Below are 27,107 nucleotides of genomic sequence, written 5' to 3'. Positions count from 1 at the left end.
CCATTTACCTTCACATTAGATAAATACAACCACAGTATTATGTGACAGGGAACAACAGAATTAGGACAAAAAAAGATGCCAGGAAAGTTTGTGAACAACGATACAAATATTTAAAAATTATTTCACTACAAGGGCTCCACCGCTGCTCCTGTGGCAGGGGCTGAGAGCTGCTGCTTCAGCCCCTAGGAGGCTGACTCAACCCCAGCCACTTTCCTGGGGGCCCGGGGCTGGCCACTGGTCGCTGCTCTAGTGGCCCCAGGGCTGATCGCTGGCTGCTGCTCTGGTGGCTCCTGCTCCGGCAGCAGCAGGGCTGACCCCCGTCAGCTGCTTCAGACCTGCCACGGCTCCAAACCCAGCAGTGCTGACCTAACTCTGCGGCTGCTTCAGCCCTGGGACTGCTTCTCTGGCAGCACCGGGGCTGGCCGTCGGCAGCTGCTCTGGTGGCCCCAGGGCTGACCACTGGCCAGCTGTTCTGGCAGCCTGGGGGCTGCTCCTCCGGCAGCCCCGGTGCTGACAGCTGCTCCTGTCCTGCCCCAGAAGTAGTCCCGGAGGTCCTGGAAAGTCACAGAATCCATGACCTCCGTGACAGAATCATATCCTTACTCATTATACCTATTTTACAGATGGATAAACCGAAGTACAGGGGAGTTTAGTAACTTGCTTGAGGGTAGTTTCTGTATAAATGAAAGAGTCAGGAATACAGACACAGGCATCCTAGCTCCCAGTCCCCTGCTGTAACCACCAGATCACAATCCTGAAGAAGTGGAACTGACAGAGTACAAAGTCAGCAAACAATTTGAAGGAGAAAACGCATGTTTGTGTAATTAATCCAAACTTTAGAGGGAAAGAGGGTTGTACTGTTCAGGAGTGCCAGTGTGTATTCTTGTAGTTGGTTAGTTCAAATAGATTCTTATGTTACCAAATGTAACCCGCCTGTACGTGCTGTTACATGGGTCAAGACAATCTCCCACTTAGGACATATGTTTTTTATACATCCAATTTTAATTTTCTATATTTTGCATTTAATAATAGCCCAGTTTCCATCTTGGTACTGGATCCTCCTCATTTTCATTATTCTCCCCCTCCCAAATCTCTCATTGTACAGCATGCAACCTATGTTAATGAGTAACGGTTTAGTGTAAGTGACAGAAAGAGGCACATTGCATGAATTTTCCATGGAAGTCACTGGCACATGAATAGCGACCTCATGCAAAGCATAAATTGTTTCACAAGTGAGCTTAACTAGTTGGACTATGCAATTCTCAGGAAATGCACTGTTAGGAAGTAAGTGTCAAAACTGTAAATTATACACTTGACTCTCTTCTAATGGGATTAAGGAATATTTGCTCCCCAGAAAATGTAAACTTCTTTGTGTGTATTTAACTGGCTGATGGCAATGCTTGCCAGTGCCACTTGAGTAAAGAGTCTGCCCCCGTTACTCAGTTTTCAGAACTCAGAGACTAATCCACGACTCATCACAGGGCCTACTGGCGTGATTAGTTATAGGAATTCTCAGGATAGTGATCCCTGTGCTCAGCGTTAACTATTGGCAGGATCAGAGTGAAAATGTACTCATGCGTGGCTCTGAGCCCTGCAAGTCACCCATACACAACTCCAGCGGGAGAGACACAAACACTCTCAAAAGCAGAATTTATCTCCTAGCATCTGGGGAGTTTAGGAAAAGACAACAATTAATTGTCTGGATGCATTTTTAAGAAACTCCCTCCCCGCAAGCAAATCAGTACTCTGCTTGGGAGCAGTGGTGTGAAGACAGCAGTATAGCAGCATACAGTAAAGTGCTTAGACAAAGATGAAAATGTATTTACAAGTTCTGGACAATAATTTTTTTAAAATGTACATATATACAGGTTTCAGAGTAACAGCCGTGTTAGTCTGTATTCGCGAAAAGAAAAGGAGTACTTGTGGCACCTTAGAGACTAACCAATTTATTTGAGCATAAGCTTTCGTGAGCTACAGCTCACTTCATCGGATGCATACTGTGGAAAGTGTAGAAGATCTTTTATACACACAAAGCATGAAAAAATACCTCCCCCCACCCCACTCTCCTGCTGGCAATAGCTTATCTAAAGTGATCACTCTCCTTACAATGTGTATGATAATCAAGGTGGGCCATTTCCAGCACAAATCCAGGGTTTAACAAGAACGTCTGAGGAGGAGGGGGGGTTAGGAAAAAACAAGGGGAAATAGGTTACCTTGCATAATGACTTAGCCTCTCCCAGTCTCTATTCAAGCCTAAGTTAATTGTATCCAATTTGCAAATGAATTTCAATTCAACAGTTTCTCGCTGGAGTCTGGATTTGAAGTTTTTTTGTTGAAGAATTGCAACTTTCATGTCTGTAATCGCGTGACCAGAGAGATTGAAGTGTTCTCCGACTGGTTTATGAATATTATAATTCTTGACATCTGATTTGTGTCCATTTATTCTTTTACGTAGAGACTGTCCAGTTTGACCAATGTACATGGCAGAGGGGCATTGCTGGCACATGATGGCATATATCACATTGGTGGATGTGCAGGTGAACGAGCCTCTGATAGTGTGGCTGATGTTATTAGGCCCTGTGATGGTGTCCCCTGATTAGATATGTGGGCACAGTTGGCAATGGGCTTTGTTGCAAGGATAGGTTCCTGGGTTAGTGGTTCTGTTGTGTGGTATGTGGTTGCTAGTGAGTATTTGCTTCAGGTTGGGGGGCTGTCTGTAGGCAAGGACTGGCCTGTCTCCCAGGATTTGTGAGAGTGTTGGGTCATCCGATGAAGTGAGCTGTAGCTCACGAAAGCTTATGCTCAAATAAATTGGTTAGTCTCTAAGGTGCCACAAGTACTCCTTTTCTTTTTACATATATACACTAATTCAAACAACTGTGCCCCAGGTACAACACCAAGGCATAAAAGCAAACCACCCTTAGGTGAGGATAAAGAGTGGTTGACATACAAATTGCTCATAATCCCAGTTTACCAGGTAAGTTTTGGATGTAAAAACACTTGATAATTTCTGAGATGTCTGCTATATGGTATTAGGCCTAGGGATGCTCCTGGGCCCCAGCCAATTCACCCCCAACCCAGATGAAAACCTACAATTCTTTGCTGGCTAGATTTAGTAAGGGCAACAGATCCCAATGCGGAGCTGTGTGACATCCAGCCTTGGATTCAAGGTTCAGTGTGTGGGTGAACCTCAGCCCCTATATGTGAATGAGTGGGCATGTGCTAAGGTTTTCTGTGAAACGTGGAAACCCGTGAGTCCCCTTCCCTGCATTCCCCTCAAAAGGTCCAAGACCATCCTTCTAACTGTAGACATTATCAGGAAGAGAGTCCACCTCAACTGCTTTCTCCGAGAGCCTGGTTGACCTCCTCCAATGCCAGTTCAGCTACTCTATCCTCAAGAGCCCGTACTTGGTCTCTCAGGCCTATGAGCTGTTTGCACTGTGTGCACTCATACACCACCTGCCCAAAAGGAAGGTAATTGCACATGCAGCATTCAGTGCAATAAACTGGGTAGCCCCCATCCTGCTGCCGGACTTCTGCCTGCATTATTTTTACTCTTGCAGGGGTTTTTGTGGGGGAGGGACCAAAAAAATTCCACCGTGGCTAAACAGCAGAGTAAAAGAGGTGGTTAGAGGCAGAAAGGCATCCTTTAAAAATTGGAAGTCAGGTCTTAGTTAAGAAAATAGAAAGGAGTATGAACTCTGGCAAGTCAAGTGTAAAAGTATAAGACAGGCCAAGAAAGAATCTGAAGAGTAACTAGATAAAAACACACAAACTAACAGCATTTTTTTTTAAATGCATCAGAAACAGGACGTCTACCAGTCAGTCAGTGTGGCATTGGCAATTGAGGTGCTAAGGGAGCACTCAAGGAAGACAAGGCCATTGAGAAGAAACTAAATTAATTCTTGTCAGGGTTCGCTCCCCACTCTGAACTCTGGGGTACAGATGTGGGGACCCGCATGAAAGACCCCCTAAGCTTATTTCTACCAGCTTAGGTTAAAACTTCCCCAAGGCACAAATCCTTTCCTTGTCCTTGGATGGTATTGCTGCCACCACCAAGTGATTTAGACAAAGATTCAGGAAAAGTGTCACTTGGAGTCCCTGTTTTCCCAAAATATTCCCCCAAGTCCCTTCACCCCCTTTTCTGGGGAGGCTTGAGAATAATATCCTCACCAACTGGTACAATGTGAGCACAGACCAAACCCCTTGGGTTTTAGGACACTGAAAATCAATCAGGTTCTTAAAAGAAGAATTTTATTTAAAAAAAAAAGTAAAAGAATCACACTTGCAAAAATCAGGATGGAAGGTACTTTTTACAGGGTAATAAAAAGATTTTAAACACAGAGGATTCCCCTCTAGGATCAGCTTCAAAGTTGCAAAAAAACAAAAACAAAAACAAACCCAAAAACCCAGGAATAAAACTCACTCTTAGCATAGGGAAAATTCACAAGCTAAAACAAAAGATAATTTAATGCATTTCCTTGCCATTACTCACAATTTTTGTAATCTTAGATGCTCATTTCAGGTATGTTTTCAGGAGATATATTTCCTGCCTGGTCTCTCTCTCCCCATCCAGAGAGGGAACAAAGAGAGCACAAACAAACCCTCCCCCTATAGATTTGAAAGTATCTTCTTTCCTCATTGGCCCTTTTGGTCAGGTGCCAACTAGGTTTTTCAAGTTTCTTACCGCTTACAGGTAAAGATTCAGTACAGCTACCCAGGAGGGATTTTATGCTACCCTTAGCTGTATGTTTATGACAATTCTTTACATTGATCTTCACTGCAGAAGATGTGGGAGAGATCCCACACCCAATCCATTCTTTTCAGGTGATAAATCTGAGGAACTGTCCCAGACTGAGGTGTCAGTAGAGGAGGTTTTGGAACAAGTTGCTCAATTAAACAGTAATAGGTCACCAGGACCAGTTGTATTTACCGAAGAGTTCAGAAGGAACTCAGATATGAAACTGCAGAACTACTAACTATGGTATGTAACTTATTGCTTTAATTAGCCTCTGGGCCAGATGACTGGAGGATAGCTAATGTAACACTTATTTTTTAAAAAGGCTCCGGACGTGATCCTGGCAATTGCATGTTGGTACGCCTAACTTCAGTACCAGGCAAATTAGTTGAAACTACAATAAAGAACAGAATTATCAGATGTGCAAACACAGTATGTTGGGGAAGAGTCAACATGGCTTTTGTGAAGGGAAATCATGCCTCATCAATCTAAAATCCACCAGAAAATATAATGATGTTATATAATCCCATGGTATGCCTATACCTTGAATACTGAGTTCAGTACTGGTCATCTCATCTCAAAAAAGATGTATTAGAATTGGAAAAGGCATAGAGAAATGCAACAAAAACGATTAGGGGTATGGGACAGCTTCCATAGGAGGAGAGATTAAAAAGACTGGGACTGTTAAGGGCGGAAAAGAGATGACTAACAGGGATATGATAGAGGTCTATAAAATCAGGAATGGTTTTGAGATAGTGAATAGGGAAGTGTTATTTACCCCTTTACACAACACAAGAATGAGGGGTCACTCAATGAAATTAATAGGCAGAAGATTTAAAACAAACAAAAAGAAGTAATTCTTCACACAACACACAATCTCTGGAACTCATTGCCATAAGATGTTGTAAAGGACAAAATTACAACTGGGTTCAAAAAAGAATTAGATAAGTTCATGGAGGATAGGTCCATCAATGGCAATTAGCCAAGGTGGTCAGGGACACAACCACATGCTCCAGGTATCCCTAAACCTCTGACAGTCAGAAGTGGGGACTAGATGACAGGGAATGGATCATCTGAAATTGCCCTATTCTATTCATTCCCTCTGAAGCATCTGGCCACTGTCAGGCAGCGGGATACAGGGTTAGATAGACAACCAGTCTGACCAAGCATGGCTGTTCTTATATATAGCTTAACTTATATTTAGGGCTGTCAATTAATCAGTTAACTCAAGTAATTAAAGTAAAACAAATTAACTAGATTAAAAAAAATCAAATTAATTGCAGTTTTAATCACACTGTTGAACAACAGAATACCAATTTACAGTCATTATAAATATTTGTGGATGTTTTTCTACATTTTCAAATATATTGATTTCAATTACAATATAGAATACAAAGTGTACAGTGGTCATTTTATATTATTTTTGATTACAAATATTTGCACTGTAAAAAAGATAAACAAAAGAAACAGTATTTTTCAATTCACCTCACACAAGTACTGTATTGCAACCCCCTTATCGTGAAAGTACAACTTCCAAATGTAGAATTATTTTGTTTTTTTAGGAAAGTCATTAATTGCAGTCAACACACATGATTAACACAAAACAAATTAACGCTTCTTTTTAACAAGTGTTAATCGCACGCCTCTGTTTTGACCATCTTCACTTACTGTACTTCATTGCTTCACAGACATTGGCACAGTTCTACTGTGTTCTAATGATCTAGAGTGATTAAATATCAGAAAAAGTTAATGGAGCAAAGCAGCAAAAGTTCAGGTCTTTTGAATGGGAAATGTATTTTTAAAAAACTTCCAGAAGGTTCTCTGGATAAAAAGACGGTTATCGTTAGCTGAGTTCCAATACTATCGAAGTACTTCAAGTCTGCAGTACCACCTATGTGCTAAATATGCTTTTGCCTCCAGTTCTTGTGCTACAAAAAACCCATTGACAGCAAATGAATCCCACCAATCGTGACAGAGTAGGCTTACAGAGTTTCAGGATCGCTGCACGCCCATGGATCAAACAAAGTACAACACCGTAACCAATGCTACTGCAAAGTGGATAGCTATGGACTGCAGACCACTTAACATTGTAAATGATAGAGGGCTAAGAGATATTATTCAAATTGCATCTTCCAATCAGTCATACACCTTGCCTTCCCGAGGACCCATCGCAACACAAATACATGACCTATATCACAATGAGCAGACTACAAATTTGGAGCTTCAGAAAATGCACTAGCTGTTGCTTTGACTGGTGATCACTGGACATCCTTGAGCAAGCAACGCTATCTTGGAGTCACGGCACACCTGGCTGACGCTGCATTGACACTGCAGTTTGTTTTAACAGAAACACAGACTGAAGAGAGACATTATAGTTCAGTGATACTGATTTTGAAAATGTGCTGGCAAAATTTGGACAACATGTGGGTCATTTCAAACACAGTCCAGCTAACAGTACAGAGTTAGAATTACAACAAGCTGCAAATAGGCAGAAACAAGAACCTCTTGGACAAGTGATTTCAACCAGATGGAACTCCGCATTGGGTATGGTTCAGCGCCTGCTTAGAAATAAAGTCGTTATCAGAGCTACATTCGCTCTTCAAAAGCACCATCTATCAGTGCCAACAGGTAGGGACTTTGAAAACCTGCAAAAGCTAGAAACGCTACTTGAGCCCCGCAGATTTGTGGCTGAACTCCTTGGGGAAGAATTGTATGTCTGCGGCTGCATGGTTTTACCCGCATTCTGCCATATATTTTGTGTTACGGCAGTCTCGGATGGCAGCCCAGCATATGTTGTTTGATTTAAGAACACTTTCACTGCAGATTTGACAAAACACAAAGAGGGCACCAATATCAGATTTCTAAAGATAGTTACAGCACTTAGGGTGGTTTAAGACTCTGAAGTGCCTTCCAAAATCGGAGAGGGATGAGGTGTGGAACATGCTGTCGAAAGTCTTAAAAAGAGCAACACTATGATGCGGAAACTACAGAACGCAAAGCTCCAAAAAAGAAAATCAACCTTCTGTTGGTAGCATCTGACTCGGATGATGAAAATTAAGGTGTGTCGAAGCCCACCTCTTGGTGCCAGCTGGTAGAGGGCACAGCGCTATAGGGATCTCCTGGTTCTGGTCTCTACATAATGTTCATCAAAGAGCGTCCTGTAAGAATGTGTCACACTGGTCATCATAATCATTGCAAAACTCATATATGGATAATATTTAAGGAGTTGTGTACATATATACTGAAAATTATGCTCTTAAGGAAGAAGTCCCCAACTTTCTCCGTCATATCCACCCTTACCGGTAATGAAATCTATCCATACCCCAAAGGAGCTGCAGGCGGGAGCTGGGGTGGGCATGGAGCTAGGGCCAGGAGCTGAGGCCGGCGCTGCATCTGGGGCCACGGCAGTGAGTGGGGACTGGGGTCCGGAGGCGAGAGCCGAGGCCAGGGCCAGAGCTGGGGCTTGGCCTGAGTGGAAGTGGGGGCAGAGCTGGACTAGGTGGCTCTTCTTCCCCACCCCTCCCTCTGGGCCCCACCCAGCGGGGTGCGCCCCACAGTTTGGTGACCACTGTTTTAAGGTCCGTGAATTGGGTCTGGTTACCAGAACGTGACAAACAGGTTTCTTTCAGGCAAGGGACACTTATCTACCTGTCTGGCTACATGTAGACTGAGTATTGTATATTCACAATTAACTCCTGTTTAAATCTAAGCAAAATGCTAATCAAGTGATTGCAAAGACTCTAGGTCAGGTCCATACAGGAAAAAACAAGTGAAGACTGTGGCTGGTCAGATCTACATCTGGGTGTGCACAGGTACACCCTGTGCACACCCAGTTATCCTTCACTGAGGGGACAAGTTGCCAGCTGTCATGTCTTATGAACAGAGGATTACAGCTGGGCTGGCTGTTTAATGCTGGGAGAGACACTTCGGGTGAGCCAATCTTTATAAGTCAGGGGAATGTCTTGTAAGTTAAATTTAGGCTCTACAAATCATATATAAATGTTTCCATTAATTCTACTTGTTTCTTTTCAAATCTCTTCTCTTTATTCAATAAACTTTTACTTGTTTTCACTATAAATACATCTAAGTGCTGTGAGTGGGGCGAAGCGCTGCTCCTAAGGTGAAACTGGTCAGCTGGTGTGTAGTGTCCCATTGGGGAACAGCAAATCTGTGAAGTCTATGAGTGTCCAGTGGAACAGGAGCTGGACACTCCAGGGGGATGCTCTGAGGACTTGGGGGTTGGAGTGTGCTTATCCCTGCAGAGGGACAGCGGAGCCTGTGCTGACTGAGAGAGGAGTGCTTGGGTTGCCTGCGGCTGGTGGAGTCAGGGAGCTGATCCCTGGAAGGCCTAGATAAGGTTTCCTCACACTAAGGGCAGGTAGTAGCAAGGTTCCTAACAACTCTGGGTACCCTTGGGAAGCATTACACATTGCCACCCATCCCAATTTCTCACTGCACTGCATTCCAAAGCAGGCTGCTTTCCTCCTCCTTCTCGCTGCCCAGGAGAGAGCAGGAGTTGGGGAAACAGAGCACAAGAGAGACGGTCAGTTCTGAGCGACAGTAGCCTAGAGCAGCAATTGCAGGTAAAGTCCTGCTCGGTCCCTGAAGTCCCAGGATGGAGCCTGCTCAGTTGCTCCGTGCAGATGGTACACATACAGACTGATATACATAGCAAAGGACATGAGCATGCTCGGTGCAGATGGAATCTTCAGAGAATTTAGCTGCTAGACTAACAATTCTCTAATATTGTGGGACCAACATGGCTACAAGAATACTGCATACAAGTCTCTACTGAGCATGTACGAACTGAGATTTTTTTTTAAAGGCTCATAATTTGGCCAAATCCAAATATTTTTTCATGGGAAGAGCAAAAGACATGTCTCTGACAATAGGGCAACCCCACAGCCAAATTTCAAGTCCCTGCTAGAAAGCTCGGAGGTGATAGAGTTTAAAAAATTCTTACAACCAATTTTTAACATTTATGTTAAACATGTTAAAACTATGTTTCCTCTAATCTCATTCTCAGAAATGGCTGAAGCATTTTTGCGGAAATAAAAAATCAGCCTCAGATAGACACCCAGTCGGGAAAATTTCAGTCTGAATGATTAAAATTAGCGGTCGTTATGAGCAAATGAAAACAGTTCATATAATGGGAAGCGTAGGGCAAACTGTGTGTTGCTACTTGTGCCACTCTTAATAATAACCAACATCATAAGAGTGCAATGAAAACTAATTAATGTTTGTAATGAATTTTAAAATGTAAACACTATTCAAATACTGAGTATTAGTATTTGGCAACTCAGGCCCAATCCTCCAAATATTTATGCATGTTCTATAAGTAAGTAGTCTAGTTGAAGTCAATGAGATTACTTGTATGAATAACATTAAGCATGTGTGTTTGCAAGATGGGAGCCCAAATTATCTAGACTGCAAATTCTTTTTGCAGGGGCCTTCTTTTATATGTGTTTGATTATATGATGGGATTGTCTGCAATAGAAGAGGACTGAACTCGATGACCCAGGAGATCCCTTCCAGTATACGTCTACCACTGTGCAAATAAATAAAAGCACCAGCATCCTACAATCATATTTGGCTATCACTACGTGGTACTAGATCAACAAAACTGCACTCTTATGACAACTGATCCAAAAGTAAATCTGTTCAGACCATTTTCATCCAACTACAGGCATTTTTTGTTTGTTTTTCAAATCAATCAGGAAAGGTTTCTGTAAAACAAAAAACATTTACTACCGTTAAATAATCCAAGCGGGTTACAAAACTATCAAAATGTATTGGGCTTAAATACTTTGGCCTAATTCCGGTCGTTGGGTTTAGCGAGCAGGTGCTGGGTGGTGTCAGTGGCCTGTGACATACCGGCCGTCTGAGCAAATGATCTGGTGGTCTCTTCCGGCCTTAAACTCTATGACTCTATAAAATGTACTCATTCCCAGTCGTACACCCAGTCTCTCTTCTTGTTCCTCTGGAAGGTAATACTGTTTGGTTTCATTTCAACTTTCCTCTTTGTACAGAAGGGAGACCACGGATTGTATCTCTTGGGATATCCTTGGGGTATATACACATCTGCGATGAAGTGGTCTCCTAACTTTACTACAACTGCTCTACACTACTGCAGCTGCACTTTAGCACAACTCTCTACTTCTCCCCTACACCCAACTCTCAAAGACAACCTGAAAAGTTTCAATCAGTCTAACCGTATAAGATAGCTAAGATTTATAACACAGAGGTAAGAGGCAAGTCTCTCAATTGGAAAAGGTCTCCAAATAAATTCCCAAATAAGTTTTCTATCAAGACGAACCATATATACCATCTTTCTTACTGTATACAGTTATTCATTGTGTAAGGTACTGAGGCTGTTGCAGTCAGTACTCCTATCGCTGATGAGAATATTTGAATCCAGTTGGGCTGAGGCTAAGGTACATCGTTCAAGGCAGAGGCACGGTCAGATGTTGGTCACATCTGAACTGGAACCAGAAAATAGGCTCTTCCTGATTTTGGATTGGACCTAGGACATTACATTGTAAACAATTATACAGATCTATGAATTTATTAATATAAATAAAATAAATTAACAGGTGGTTTGGAATTGAAGCTCTGGTTTGGGTCCATCTCTAGTTATAAACTTAAATAAAAATAGTTTCCTTGTATCCGTAGAATGCTTTCAGACATTTTGCTTTGGAACTTTGGGATCTGTTATTGACAAATACAGGGGATCAGACTAGTGACTCATCTTGTCCAGTCTCCTATCTCAGACAGTGGCCAGTACCAAAAGCTTCAGAGGAAGGTACAAGAAGGTTCACAATGGACAATGATGGAATAGTTTGCTTCCAGGTGAAGTTTCTTCCTAACTTCTGTCAATTATTCATTGTCTTCTGGCCTGAGACATGAGAGTTTACATCCCTATTTTTTAAACTTGTCTGCTGTAACTGTGGTGTTCTCATTAGCCACATCAATATGTGTAATCCTTTTTCGAACACTACTAAGCTCTCAGCCTCAATGACACATAAAGTAACATAAGACAGGGTTTTTCATCATACTAGGAATTATCTTGTGACTAAGCAATGAAACAGGCTGCTCAGTTTACAAGCTTCCTTTGGGTTGATTCACATTTATTTGTAGTTTTCAAGAAAACAGAAGGAGCAAGACAAATCCCGGACAGCATGAGGCTAAAACAAAGCCATTTGATTCAAGAAATTTACAATGGGAATCTTGAGATCTATCCTTGCGTCCACTGACCCAGGGGATTTTCTGGCACTAGCAGAACTACGAGACCTGTTTACCTGAAAAACTGCAACTCTCCCCTTGTCATATTGCCACAGTTAAGATCAGGACTCAAAGAGATGGTTTTGTACACTTAAAACAGGTCTGTCAACTCCTTATTTGAAGTCTCTTACTTTGAAAAAGCAAAAGTATTTGAAAGACAATTATACACTTTTGTGGTAACAGTGTAAAACAACAAACTCTGGAAGTTAAAAATGCTGTTTATCCTTTACCGTTATTATAGTTTAGCTTCAATAAGGAGGGCTTTTTCCCTCAGAGAGAAAATTATTGCTTGTTATTCTCTTCTCCAGAGAATCCACATCATTGGCATGTCAGAGAAAAGAACAGACAATTTATTGGATGATGAAAGCTCAAGGTAAAGCGCCAATTTAACACTTAATCTCAGTAAGTTTTGCTCATTTGCACAGGATTAAGGTGATGGCCAAAAGTGGGGTACAGGAAGACATTTTCCTTATGACGTATTGTTGAATACATAGCACAGATTTTTCCATGCGCTGGAGCGCTCATTAGGGACTGTTCTTTAACACTTGGGTGGGTGTTTCCCACACTATTATATACAATTGCAAGGATGTGGAAGTGTTGGACCATGTTGCTTTCCATCCGCTAAATCCATGGTTCTCAGTTTGCACTGTAGCCTCAGTGAGATCTGGCCATAGCATAACCAAGAGTCTTACCTTTAGAAATAGCCTCTATTTTGACAGCTTTATTAGCCACTGGAGACAATACTCAGCAACACAGCCCTATCACGTTATTGCACTATGAAGAATTCTGAAAGCTCTGAATAATGCATTGCAGCTACTGTACATGTATAAAGAAATAAGTTCAGAAATTGAGCACTTGTCTGGGTTCTGGCCATGAGTGACTAAGATTTTTATAAATGTCACTTTATGAACACATTTGTAAACTATTTAATGCATACCAACCAAGAAACTGAAGGTTAGCACTATTATCTCTGGGACAGGGTGTCTGCTAATCTATTATATTTAATTTTTAATTTCTATATATTTTCTCAATAATTTTAGGCTATTTCTGACATTAGAACAGATTAACAATGTTGTCATTTTATTGGCAAATGTGGAATATTACCTTTAATAACCACAGGAAAAAATCATCCAAAACACAAATGGGTGGGAGAAACCTAGGAAGTGATTTTGCTGAAAAAAGACTCGAGGTGATGGTGGACAGCAACTGAAACATACATATGTAACAGGATGTAAAAGAAAATAAACTGTCAAAAGGAGTTCTCAGTACAAGCAACAAAATTGATAAAGGGGCTGAATGGATTTATTAATGAGGAAAGATTCAGAGACAGAAAAATGAATAATTTGACTTAGAAACAGATAAGAGGGATACAGTGGAGAATAACTAGAAAAATATTTTCAGGATGTAAAGGCACCAGTTTCTAATAGTCTAGAAGTAGTTTGTGAACTCTAGTATATTTCAGTGTACAATTCAAGAGACAACCTCCCTGTCATTAACATGGGTTTTACAGGTATAACTCCACTGACATGCACTGGCAATAAAACCAAGGTAGTGGAGTGAAGAATTAGTGTCCACTTCTTTTGAGACCATGCTACACACACACAGTCAAAATGCCTTATAACTTTATTTTCAGCCTCCATTTATGTGCATGTAAAATTGTCATCCACATATCTACACATATACTTTACAGGTGTAAACACCATCACTCCTGATTGTACAGTTCTGTCACCTACACGAGTGTTAGATTTTGCACCCACAAAACCCACAATTATTTGCACAAAGTACAAGCATACATATGTAATTCCACAGTTTTGCACACACAGATGTGGAGGCCTGGCAGAAAACTCAAACAGGGTATTTAATACATAATGATAATAGCTAATGTGACTACGTACAAATATTTGTTCTTACTCAGCGTTCATTCTTCCTCTATGGTCTTCAAGCCATACTTGTTACCTTATTGAAAAGGAGCAACATTTTGCTTCGGTTAAGACTCACAGAAGAAAGAGATGGATTCAGTTTTGGCATCAACTTTTACCATTAACAAAATTCTCAGGTTTTGAATATGGAATCTGTATCAGTGGTTCTGGTAGAAAAAAAGACAGTTACCTGTTCCGTAACTGATATTCTTCAAGATGTGTTGCTCAGGTCCATTCCACATTAGGTGTGCGTGGTTGCCATCTGCACCGGTGCCGGAAGTTTTTCCCTCAGCAGTATCCGTAGGGGAGTGGCTCTGGTGTCCTGTGGAGTGGCGCCCACATAGCTCCCCTCAACCCTCAGTTCCTTCTTGCCGGAAACTCTGACAGTGGGGAAGGAGGGCGGGTTGTGGAACGGACATGAGCAACACATCTCGAAAAACACCAGTTATGGAAAGGTAACTGTCTTTTTTTCTTCGAGTGCTTGCTCATGTCCATTCCACATTAGGTGACTACAAGCAGTTCCCCGGGGAGTTCACAGCTGTAATTGGATTGCAATACATTTCTGCCGAATCAGTGTCATCTCTAGCCTGCTGAGTGACGGCATAATGAGACATGAACGTGTGGACCGAGGACCATGTCGCAGCTCTACAGATGTCCTGGATGGGATGTGTGCCAGGAAGGCTGCTGAAGACGCCTGCACTCTAGTCGAATGGGCCCTGACGACTGGTGGCAGTGGGACCTTTGCTAGCTCCTAACAGGTCTTTATGCAAGAGGTGATCCAGCTGAAAATCCTCTGCAAAGAAACTGGAAGGCCCTTCATCCTATCCGCTGTAGCGATGAAGAGCTGGGTCAATTTATGGAAAGGCTTGGTACATTCCAAGTAAAAAGCCCAGGCCTTCCGGATGCCCAGTGTGTGCAGACGCCTCTCCTCAGCAGTCTTGTGCGGTTTGGAACAGAACACTGGCAGGAATATGTCCTGGCTCACGTAGAAGAAAAATACCACCTTTGGCAGGAAGGCCAGGTGGGGCCACAGCTGGACCCTGTCCTTATAAAACAACTGTGTAAGGCGGTTCTGAGGTCAAAGCCTTAATCTCTGAGACTCGTCTCGCTGACATGACCACCACCAGGAAAGCGACCTTCCAGGACAAGTAGGAAAGGGAGCAGGAGCCCAGCGTCTTGAAAGGCGGCCCGGTGAGCCTGGAGAGGACGAGGTTAAGGTCCCACTTCAGGACAGGGGCCCGTACCTGTGGGAAAAGCCTCTCAAGGCCCCTCAGGAACCTGACAGTCATGTCATGAGAAAAGACTGTCTGACCTTAGATCAGCTGATGGAACGCGGAGATGGCCACAAGGTGCACTCTGATGGAAGAATGCACCAGACCCTGGGTCCTGAACTGCAGTAAGTAGTCCAAGATGGACTGCACTGAAGAATGCGAGGGAGAAATGCTGCGTTCCGACACCCAGTGGGAAAACCTCATCCACTTGGCCAGGTAAGTAGGTCTTGTAGATGGCTTCCTACTTCCCAGGAGGACCTGCTGGACCTCCTCTGAGCAGGTACGCTCCTCTGGGTTCAATCACAGAACATCCACACCAAGCGGGGTAGAGACTCGATGTGGGGGTGTAGGAGTCGACTGTGATCCTGTGACAGAAGGTCCGGACAGCCAGGAAGGGACCAGGGAGGGGCCATTGCCATGTGCATAAGTGCGCTGAACCAGTGCTGGCGAGGCCATGCAGGGGTGATCATGATAACCTGTGCTTTGTCCCTCTTGATCTTCACTAGGACCCGGCTGACCTGGGGGATCAGAGGGAACGCATACATCAGACCCTCAGCCCATGACAGGAAGAGGGCTTCGGAGAGGGAGCCCTTGCTCAGGCCTTGCTGGCAGCAAAACTGATGGCACCTTCTGTTTTGCCTGGTGGCAAACAGATCTACTTGGGGAGTTCCCTACCTCTGGAAGATCATGCGGGCTACCTCTGGGTAGAGTAACCACTCGTCGTGAGAGGAGAAGTCCCTGCTGAGGTGATCTGCTAGGGCATTCCTGATGCCAGGGATCTGACCTGCTTCCAGATGGATACTGTGGCTGATGCAGAAGTCCCAGAGATGGAGAGCCTCTTGGCAGAGAGCCAATGAGCGCGCTCCTCCTTGCCTGTTGATGTAGAACATTGAGGTCATATTGTCCGTCAGGACTCTCACCACTTTGCCCGACAGGTGTGGCAGGAAGACCCCGCAGGCCAGCCGGACCACTCTGAGCTCCCTGATGTTTATGTATAATGTTGCCTACTCTGGGGTCCACATCCCCTAAGTCCAGAGATGTCCGAGGTGCACCCACCAACCGAGGTCCGACGCATCAGACACTAGCTTGACAGATGGGGCGGGACTGTTAAATGGGGCTCCTTCCAGGACCTTCTCACAATCGGTCCACCACTGCAGCGAGGTGAGAAGCACTGGGGGAATGGTGATGATCTTCTCCAGGTGGTCCCTGGATTTGGAATAGGTCGATGCCAGCCATTGCTGCAGGGGCCTCATGCGGAGCCCTGCATGGCGGACCACGTATGTGCAAGCTGTCATGTGGCCTAGCAGGCACAGGCACACCCTGGCCATTGTCAGGGGAAATGCGGACACTTCCACAATGAGGTCCATCAGGGCCTGAAACCTGACTAACGGCAGGAATGCTCTCGCCCGGGTCGAGTCGAGCATGGCCTCGATGAATTCTATCCTTTGAACTGGAACTAACGTGGACTTTTTGTGGTTGACCAGTAGTTCCAAGGAGCAGCACATGGCTTGTAGTACAACATCACCACGTTGGACCTGAGCCTTGGAGCTGCCTTTGACCAGCCAGTCATCGAGGTATGGGTAAACCTGGATACCCCGACACCTGAGGTAGGCCACGACTACCGCCGTGCACTTGGTAAACACCCTTGGTGCTGCAGCTAGGCCAAATGGAAGGACTGGAAACTGGTAGTGGGCCGAACCTACCATAAAATGGAGAAAGCGTCCGTGTCCTGGGACGACTGCTCCCCTATGGATATTGCAGATGGAAAAACTTCCAGCACCGGTGCATGTGGTGAGCACACCTAATGTGGAATGGGCATGAACAAGCACTCAAAAAAGAAACCACCTTTTCACATGCCACATGGAGATGTCAGAATAATTTTTTTTTTTTTGATTTGCAAACAGTACATTTTAGCAGGAAACCGCAGAGAGAGAAGCAATATGGAAACCCATGATGTCTTCAATATACTCATTTTTCTGATTATAACTGCACTGTACTGAGATATAAGAACTTAAGAATGGCCCTAGTGGGTCAGACCAAAGGTCCATCTAGCCCAGTATCCTGTCTTCCCACAGTGGCCATTGCCAGGTGCTTCAGAGGGAATGAATAGAACAGATAATCATCAAGTGATCCATCATAAAGATGTATAATAAATTAAGAAACTGGAATAAAGACATAGCAGCCCGGTCAATTGAACCTGGTAGCATTTTTCCTTCATTTCATTTTAGCTTGTGTTCATTACCACCACACTAACTGCACTCTGAAAACACCTTTGGGATTTACAGTAAGATGACAGAATCTTTGCAGTGTGGTTATGCCCAGAAGAGAGAGACCATGAATGACATCTCAGTGGACTATGTTTACCCTTGGTTACTTTCTTGCCACATTTTCTCAGTTGACAGCACAGTAAGGTCAGTCTGCTGTCTGAGGTGCTCAGATTATGGTGATGAGGGTCAGATAAGCCCCAAAAATAGACAGATAGAAAACCTGGTGCTGTATTTTCTACTTTATACATTCTGCAAAACTTAACCTGCAACATTTTTGCTGCATAAAGCAGAATACATGCAGCTCCAGAGACGCTTCTAAGTCAGAGTTTTGGGTGGAAAACTGTAATTTGCCTTAGTTATAGGGACTAATTGATGATATACACTTTTGCAATTATCCTCATTGCTTTGCTATGGTTGCCAAGCTGTTCAATGAAGTGCTGCTCCTACAATTGCTTTAGAGCCCTTGTTGAAACGTGCACTACACAGACTCTACACATATCCCTTACGTGGGTAGAGAAATTCAGAGGCAGTAACAGCAGGGAGTGTTGCATAAAACTGGGATGACGATAATTTTACTTTACTTTGATATTATTTCTTCATTTTTCCAAGTTGGGTCAGCGCCCCAGCTGCCTGGAAAGCCTCAATCTTCTACTGTGGTTATTCCCCACCCATCAATAAACTAAGAATAAACTCAGATACTATATACACTGTACCAAACAGGGAGCAGATACAGGCAATAACAAGATATTATATTTTTTTCAGTCACTCTCTTGACTCTTATCTATGCTTAAAAAGCACGCACCTAGCCTGACACACAAGAGGCATCTGACTCCTTAAAGTGCTACACTGACATGGCTGTCTTCACAAACTTCTCTGTGTTCAACAGGACTGTCACTTATGGGGCAAACTAGAGAACAGTCAGTGAGAGCTGAGGCAGAAGGCAGGCGGTAGCCAGGGTTCCAGTCAATGTCGCCTCTAGAGATTTGCAAAGCAAAGCAATTTGGAATTCATAACGTTCTTTAACAAAACAATATTACCTTCATATTGTGTTGCATATGCATTCTAAGCTCAGGCTGGCTGTGTGACAAGGGCTGTTTCCTGCTTGAGTGCTGCCTTCCGTTTACCTTTGTCCCGTGTCAGGGGTGTCTCTGCTTTTTAGCATCTTATGCATTCTCTTTTGCTCATACTTAGCTTCATGTTTTTATATTTAAAAGATACTTGTGTCATATTCTTGCCTACTAGTTTGGAGTCAGTTCAACTTCAACGAGGCTTTATTGGCATAAAGAGTGGTGTAAGTGTTGCCAAAGTGTGAGAAAGAGACGGATCCCTTCAGGTATCTCTCAGAGGCAGGCACGACCCACCTGGGACAGACTCTCAGCTGCTGTAAATCTGCACAACTCCACAGACTTCAAAGGGGCTACATTATTTTACATCAGTTAAGGATCTGGCCCCGTTACTCTGAGTTAGAGAAAGATCCAAATACCTCAGAACTTTGGGGAAGTTCGTATCCATACCTAAACTTAGCAGCTCATCCTATTCATATAATGGGCTGGACCAAAACAATGGACTCAAACATCCTTGTATTCAAATTTTTAGGTCAGGCCCATTTCAATTTTTAATTGGGCATGCTTACAAGGGATCTTTAGCCAGGTGTGTTGCTTAGTTCCAATGTACACTGTGGCAGATGGTATTCATAAAATTTTGTTGGAAGACCTACATGTTATCCTGTTCAAATGGGCTCCAAGAGCACAAATTGTCTTCTAGAGATATGCTTATGTACCTGCCTAAAATTACTACCCCCTCTGTGAGACTGCATCACTCTGTGTTGCCCTACATCCCTACTCCCTTTTCTTAACAGTACTTTCAAACTACAAACAGGCAGGAACACTCTCCACCTGTGGAACTTATTGCCGCAATATATTCCTGGCAGCCACATTTCAGACATGCATGAGTGCTAGCTACTAGGCTAATACTTTTTAGAGGCAGGGAAGCAAGCTGGAGACTCAAGGGAAGATCCTCAGCTGATGTAAATAGTCATTGCTCCATTGAAGCCAATGAAGTGATGACAATTTACATCAGCATAGCATCTGCACCTCAGTCTGGCAGGGTATCTAGGATGGTTTAACTTATAAACTATGGGGTAGGAAGAAAGGAATTTAGCAGGAAGAGCAACTAACAGGAGGCTTTAAGAAGTTGTAAGTTAAAGTACCCATTCCACACCCATTTTAATTTACACACTCCTCAAGTACATTAGGCATGCTAATTTACACTGCCTTACATAGGGTTGCCAACCCTCCTGGATTGGCCGGGAGTCTCCTGGAATCGATCTCCTGGTGGCTACTGAAACCAATCTGGGAGATTTTAATAAGCAGCCAGAAGTCCAGTCAGTGGTGCAGCAGGTCTAGCCCTAGCTCCGTGCGACTCCTGGAAGCGACTGGCACGTCCCTCTGGCTCCTAGGTGCAGGGGCAGCCAGGGGCTCTCTGTGCACTGCTCCCACCCCGAGCACCGACTCCACAGCTCCCATTTGCTGGGAACTGCAGCCAATGGGAGTTGTGGGGGCGGTGCCTGCAGGCAGGGGCAGCACACAGAGCCACCTGGCTGCCCCTGAGCTTAGGAGCTGGACATGCCAGTTACTTCTGGGAGCTGCCCGAGGTAAGTGCCACCCGGCTGGAGCCCGTACCGCTCACCCCCTCCTAACCTCCTGCCCCAGCCCTGTAAAACTTCCTTATCAAATTTTGCATCAGTTTCCAAATCTAAACAGTAGAGTTTAGTGAAAGTGTGGACTGAACTCCACCCTGCTGCTCTGCATACCTCTATTAAAGGAATAAGTCTAGAAAAAGCAATAGAGGCTGCTTTTGATCTAATAGAATATGCCCTAATTCCCTCAGGGCGAGGTAAACCTAGCAATTTATAAAATTCACTAATACATAAACTCTATCTAGATGGGTTAGATTATGTGAAAATCTGAAACCATCTTTGGTAAAAACATTGGATGTATTCAAAGAATTAGTTTATGAAAAACAGTAAATGGTGGATCAGCCATGCAATCCATTTAGGTGTCTTGCTTAATAGACCAGATGGAACAATGTACAGGTTTACCTAGGCTCAAAGTGAGGTTTCATCAATCTTGAAAGCACTGTGTTCAAATCCCAAAATGCTGTAGGATGCCTGACTGAGATTATTAAGACTGTTTATGAACCTCTTAACTACATCAGGAGTAAAGACTAATTTACCATCTGAAGATAACAAAATACCCGCTCTCAAGATACAATAAGTATCCTGTATGTAACTAACTGGTGTCATAAAAGGATCTATATTATACATGGACATCCACAATAAACACTTTTTCCATTTATGATGATCATATTTTTATGTGGATTCTTCCCTTGAATTTATCAGCACATTTTCCACCTCTAAGAGCAAGACTTTTCTAACAATCCCAGAGTTTTATTCCCCATGCTATTAAATGAAGAGATTTAAGATCCAGGTGATAGATCTCCCTCTATTATGTCAACAAGTACGGATGGTAGGGGTTTGATTAACCCTCTGGACATGTAAAGCAAGTCCAGGTACCACTGTTATCTGGCCTAGGCTGTTGCTATTCAAAAACCCTGGCTTTGTCTTGGTTATTTCTCCCTGAATGAGGGGAAATGCATACATGAGGGCTTGACCTCAACTTATTAGAAACACATCTGATATTAGGTCTCTGTCTTTGCCTGCCCTCGAGCAAAATTTCTGACACTTTCATTGCTGCTGGATACAAAAAGATCCATTACAGGCTTCCCTCACCACCTGAACAGGTGTGTTACCACTTTGTCTTTTAAAGACCATTTGTGTATTTGAGAAGTTGATCTGCTCAGACGATCTGCAAAGGTTTTTTCTTCTCCTGATATGCAGATCGCTATTGGGTGAACACTTTGTTCTATACACCAATCCCAAAGATACCTTGCCTCTTTGGACACTTATAGAGAATGAGCCCCAGCTGGTTTGTTTGGATTATATAATGCTGTCATATGCTCTGTTGGCACCCGGCCAACTCATTGTCTGACCTGAAGTAGGAATGATTTGAGAGCCAGCCTGTTTACTCTCAGTTTTAACCCACTGATAAGTTTATTTTCTCCTGGTGACCAGTGCTGCGTAACCATAAGATTGTTGTTTAAATTGGCCCCTCATCCCAGAGCAGATGCATCAGAGGTATGACTGGTGGCATAGGCAAATTGAATGGCATACCCTTCATCACATTTAGACAATGTCCACCACATCAGTGTTGTTAACACATGCTGTGGAATTACCAATTTACAATGCATATTGTCTATACCTGGTTTGTAATTTCTTGCTAATTAGTGTTGCAGACTTCACAATTAAAGACTGATGCGAAGAGACTCATTAGCCAGAGAGGGGAATGGGGAGGAAGATTATTGACTGCTGAGGAAACTGTAAAGACTATTTTGTTTTTATAAATCTTTTTCCAGAAGAAAGACATTTGCTGCAGTTAAGTCCAATGTGGCCCCTATGAAAGGGAATCTTTGAGTTGGATTTAAGAGTGATTTTTCCAAATTTATGCATAATCCCATTTTGGCAAAAATTAAACATATTTGTTTTATACGTAACAGGATCTCTTCCTTAAATGACATTTTTATTAACTAGTCGTCTATGCAAGGATATACATAAATCTCATGTTTTCTCAAATACGCTGCTATGACAGAGAGGCATTTTGTAAATACTCTTAGGGTTATAGATACATCAAAAGGGAGGAACTTGTACTGAAAATGGTTTTCTCCTACCATGAAAGAGATATTTTCAATGATGTGGCCATAATTAAATGCAGAAATGTGCATCTTTTAAATCCAGAGCTGCAAACCAATCTGAAGGGAAAGGGAAGGAATTATAGAAGTCAGAGATGACATGAGGAAACAAAAATGTTTTGTAAAGGTGTTTAATCTCCAGAGATCCAAAAAAGGGTGACAGCCACCATTTTTTTTGAATTAGAAAATAACATGAGTGAAAATCCCTCCCTGTGTATTTGTGATGTACTTCCTCTATCACCCTAATTATAACAGGGACTGAACTTCCTCTCTGAGTAAACCCAAATGAATCAGGTCCTTGCTTGATGATAAAATGGGGATGGTTGGAAGGAAGGGATCTGAACTCTAGTGAATAACCACATGCAATAATTACCTTTCCTATGTGATTAATTCCCATTAATGGCAAAAATAAACAGGTGGTTCCCAAAGAGAGGGATAACAAGACTGGTTTGTAACTCTTTGTCCTTATGTTGAACCTGAGATCTTTCAGGAGTGATATTTCCCTTTATTACTGTGAGGTTTAAATGACCTCTTCTGGTGTTCTAGGGAGGAATGTTGCTGAGGCTGGTGATAAGAGCAAGGAAACAACAATGAAGAAGGTGGGTATTGTTTCTGGTACAGGAAAAATGGAACTGAAGGTGATCTTCTCATTGGATTAAATTCCCCCAAAGATCTAGCTGTAGATCTGATATTCTTCATTTTCTCTAGCATATCGTCTGCCTGTATGTTAAACAAACCATTTCCTTCAAAAGGAAGTTCCTCAATTCTCATCCTTGTCTCCTAAGGCCCACTGATCTCAGCCAAGCATGTCGTCTTAATGCAATAGCTGAAGCTATTGCTCTAGCTGATGCATCTGAAGAGTTAAATGCTGCTCTCAATTAGTATTTGGCCTCATTTTGCCCCTCTTCTAAAAGAGCATTTGCTAATCTTTTCTGTTCCTCCGGTAGAGCAATCAGGAATGTTACCATTCCCCCCCATAAATGATATTGATATCTAGCCATGACAGCTTCTTAATTTGCTATTCACGTGCTTAATAAAGTAGCTGAAGAAAACATTTTCCTCACAAAGACATCCAGTCTTTTTCCTTCTTTACCAGAAGGAGTAGAGTGAACTTGCCTATCCTTTGACATATGTACTGCAGCCCCTTCTACTAATGAAGTAGAGGGATGGTATGTAAGACCTTCGTGAGGAAATTGGTACAATCTGTTAGTCTTTTTGGATGTAGGCTGAAAGGCTGAGGGGGCATTCCAGATTGTCCCAACCAGCAACAGCAATTCTTCCAATAAAGGGAGCATGATCCCTCTCAGTACTGCATCGGGAAAATTCTATTCCCGTACATAGGAACATCTTGATAAGAAGCAGGAGATGGCCAAAGAGACCATTGAACCCAAGGAGCCAAAAGCCCATATTTGAAGCCAGATGGAAATATCTTTGTCCATACAGATCTGAAGCAAATGTATGAGATTGCTTGTAACAGTCTTTTTCCAGATCTGATCTCTGATCCGCACCCATTCTGCGATCTGAGCCAGATGGGTTCGGATGGACCTGGAGATATAAATCTTCCACGCAATAAAGTAGAATGGAGAAAAATTCTTTTCTGGAGATCCAGGAGTGTCGGATGGTAGGAGTAATGGAGAAATCCTGACTTCCTCAACACTCCTTCTCTTCCCTGGGGAAGCATCCAATTGAGATACTCAATCACAATGCCTGGGTTAATCACCAACAGAGTCTGAGACAGAGCCAATCGAAGTACCTGTGCCGTAACTACTATTTCTTGCAGTGTCATGTCAATATCTGCTATTGGATCTTTATCTTTCCCTCACACCATTAGCTCCTTAGCTTTAATTTTCAGAAACTGGATCCAACATGAAGAAGAATGTTTCCTGCCTCTACCATGAGAAACCGTTCTCACCATGGGTTCCCTGAAGACCCTCTATCCAGGTAGATCCTCCTCTTGTGGATTGTCTCTTTTCAAAAAGGCCAACTCCAACAAGAATGGAGCATTCATGCTCCCCATAATATCTGAGTCTATGAGAAAAGGATTGGTGCTAGAAACAGAGGCTGACACAACAGTAGGAAAGACTTTCCTCTTTGAAACCTTCCTGCTACTGGATCCTTTGGTGCTGCATATCAAGGGAGAGGCTTTATCTTTCCAGCATATCTTTTCAGGCCTGACACACTCACTACACCTGACACATTGTTGTCATAATATATACCCCAATGGTAGCATGTAACATAGCACTGAAAAACTAATAACCCACTAATCATTAATATTCTTAAGTAATTTATTTTCAGGGTGTGTACAAAGAACTATGAATATGTGCCAGAATTATATTCTTAAAAAGTGTTTGGTTCCAAGGCATAGGTACAGTCTCCCCTAGACAAAAGAAATGGGTATTTGTTTGTTGACCACCTTGGTCATCAGGTAGAAACAATGAAGGTACATTTCATAGAATCATAGAATATCAGGATTGGAAGGGACCTCAGGAGGTCATCTAGTCCAACCCCCTGCTCAAAGCAGGACCAATCCCCAACTAACTCATCCCAGCCAGGGCTTTGTCAAGCCTGACATTAAAAATATCTAAGGAAGGACATTCCACCACCTCCCTAGGTAACGCATTCCAGTGTTTCACCACCCTCCTAGTGAAAAAGTTTTTCCTAATATCCAACTTAAACTTCCCCCACTGCAACTTGAGATCATTACTCCTTGTTCTGTCATCAGCTACCACTGAGAACAGTCTAGATCCATCCTCTTTGGAACCCCCTTTCAGGTAGTTGAAAGCAGCTATCAAATCTCCCCTCATTCTTCTCTTCCGCAGACTAAACAATCCCAGTTCCCTCAGCCTCTCCTCATAAGTCATGTGTTCCAGTCCCCTCATCATTTTTGTTGCCTTCCGCTGGACTCTTTCCAATTTTTCCACATCCTTCTTGTAGTGTGGGGCCCATAACTGGACACAGTACTCCAGATGAGGCCTCACCAATGTCGAATAGAGGGGAATGATCACGTCCCTCGATCTGCTGGCAATGCACCTACATATACATCCCAAAATGCCTCTGGCCTTCTTGGCAACAAGAGGCACACTGTTGACTCATATCCAGCTTCTCGTCCACTGTAACCCCTAGGTCCTTTTCTGCAGAACTGCTGCCTAGCCATTCGGCCCCTAGTCTGTAGCGGTGCATGGGATTCTTCCGTCCTAAGTGCAGGACTCTACACTTGTCCTTGTTGAACCTCATCAGATTTCTTTTGGTCCAATCCTCTAATTTGTCTAGGGCCCTCTGTATGTTATCCCTATCCTCCAGCGTATCTACCTCTCCTCCCAGTTTAGTGTCATCTGCAAACTTGCTGAGGGTGCAATCCACACCATCTCCAGATCATTTATGAAGATATTGAACAAAACCGGCCCCAGAACCGACCCTTGGGGCACTCTGCTTGATACTGGCTGCCAACTAGACATGGAGCCATTGATCACTAACCGTTGAGCCCAATAATCTAGCCAGCTTTCTATCCACCTTATAGTCCATTCATCCAGCCCATACTTCTTTAACTTGCTGGCAAGAATACTGTGGGAGACCGTGTCAAAAGCTTTGCTAAAGTCAAGGAACAACACATCCACTGCTTTCCCCTCATCCACTGAGCCAGTTATCTCATCATAGAAGGCAATTAGATTAGTCAGGCATGACTTGCCCTTGATGAATCCATGCTGACTGTACATTTACATAAATGGTAAACAAAGCCATCAATCTAGTAAGTGGGGGAGATAGCCTCTTGCAGAGGTCTGAACTGCTTATGCAAAACAAATGAATAAGCTGATTGTATGCAATATTACTGTATTATAAAAGTGTATTGAATAACATCTTCTATGAAAGCCTCTGACACATTGGTGATGAATATCATTGGGAAATGTATGCATTAACACTATGTGAGGAATTATGGATACTCACTAATATTATGCTTTAAAGTTTGTGACCAAAACCACAGGAAAACAGATTTTCCACCAGACAAGAGGGAAGGGAGTTATCTACCTGTCTCTACTGTAAAGGAAGCATTATGGAATCAAAACATTGGAAGCCCCATTTACATACAAATCAGCAGGGGGCTTGGAAGTCCACAGGAAGGGAAAAACAGCATGAGATCACCCTGCCTATTGAAGATTTACTGGACTACAAAGAGAGGGGCAGCATGCCCCTAAAAGATCCTTCACCTAGGAAGAAAAGGGAAACTAGCACCTTGTACTTCTGTGGAAGGTCCTGACTGAGAGAACGTGAGCCATGGCTGGAAAGAAGACAAATTTCTCACCGACCTACCTTGAACACAGACAGTAGCTTGTTAAGTCCCAGACACTACAAAGCAATTTACTTTTATTTGCTTGTAACCATTTTTGTCATTATCCATTTTACTTGAAGTCACTTAAAACCTCTCTCTTTTTGTTAATAAACTTGTTTTACATTTACTCTAAACCATGCAGTGCTGTGTTTGAACTGAAGAGATTATGAACTGCAGTTAAAATAATGAGCTGCACTTTTGTCTCTTTAAAGGAGCAACAAACCTTAGTAATTCTCTGAATATTTGAGGAGAGGGCTGGACATTTCAGGGAAGATGGCTGTGGGGAAATTTGGGATTGGGAGTGTGTTGGGGTCATCCCTCAAGTAGTAACCCAGATTGTTGTGGTGCTGGGGTCAGAGCGTTAAACCAGGGCTGCACAGCACACGGACACTCTGGAACTGCATACCTGTCTTCTGGCTGTTGGTATCCGGTCTGTGAGCCACAGCAGCAGAGCCATTTAACACACCCAGGGTTACAGGTCAGGTGGTAACACAGCCCCTT

General features: G+C 43.1%; 1 protein-coding gene and 1 pseudogene across 6 annotated transcripts in view; one reads left to right on the top strand and one right to left on the bottom strand.

The window, feature by feature from the left end:
* Positions 1-27,107, bottom strand: part of LDAH (lipid droplet associated hydrolase) — a 173,454-nt gene that overhangs the window by 45,602 nt on the left and 100,745 nt on the right. The window lies entirely within an intron of this gene.
* On the top strand, positions 6,488-7,796 carry LOC141983779 (uncharacterized; annotated as a pseudogene).

This window comes from Natator depressus, chromosome 3 (assembly GCF_965152275.1).
Source record: "Natator depressus isolate rNatDep1 chromosome 3, rNatDep2.hap1, whole genome shotgun sequence".
NCBI lineage: Eukaryota > Metazoa > Chordata > Testudines > Cheloniidae > Natator > Natator depressus.
Note: the sequence above shows the minus strand (reverse complement) of the source record. Positions and strands in the feature narration are given on the sequence as shown.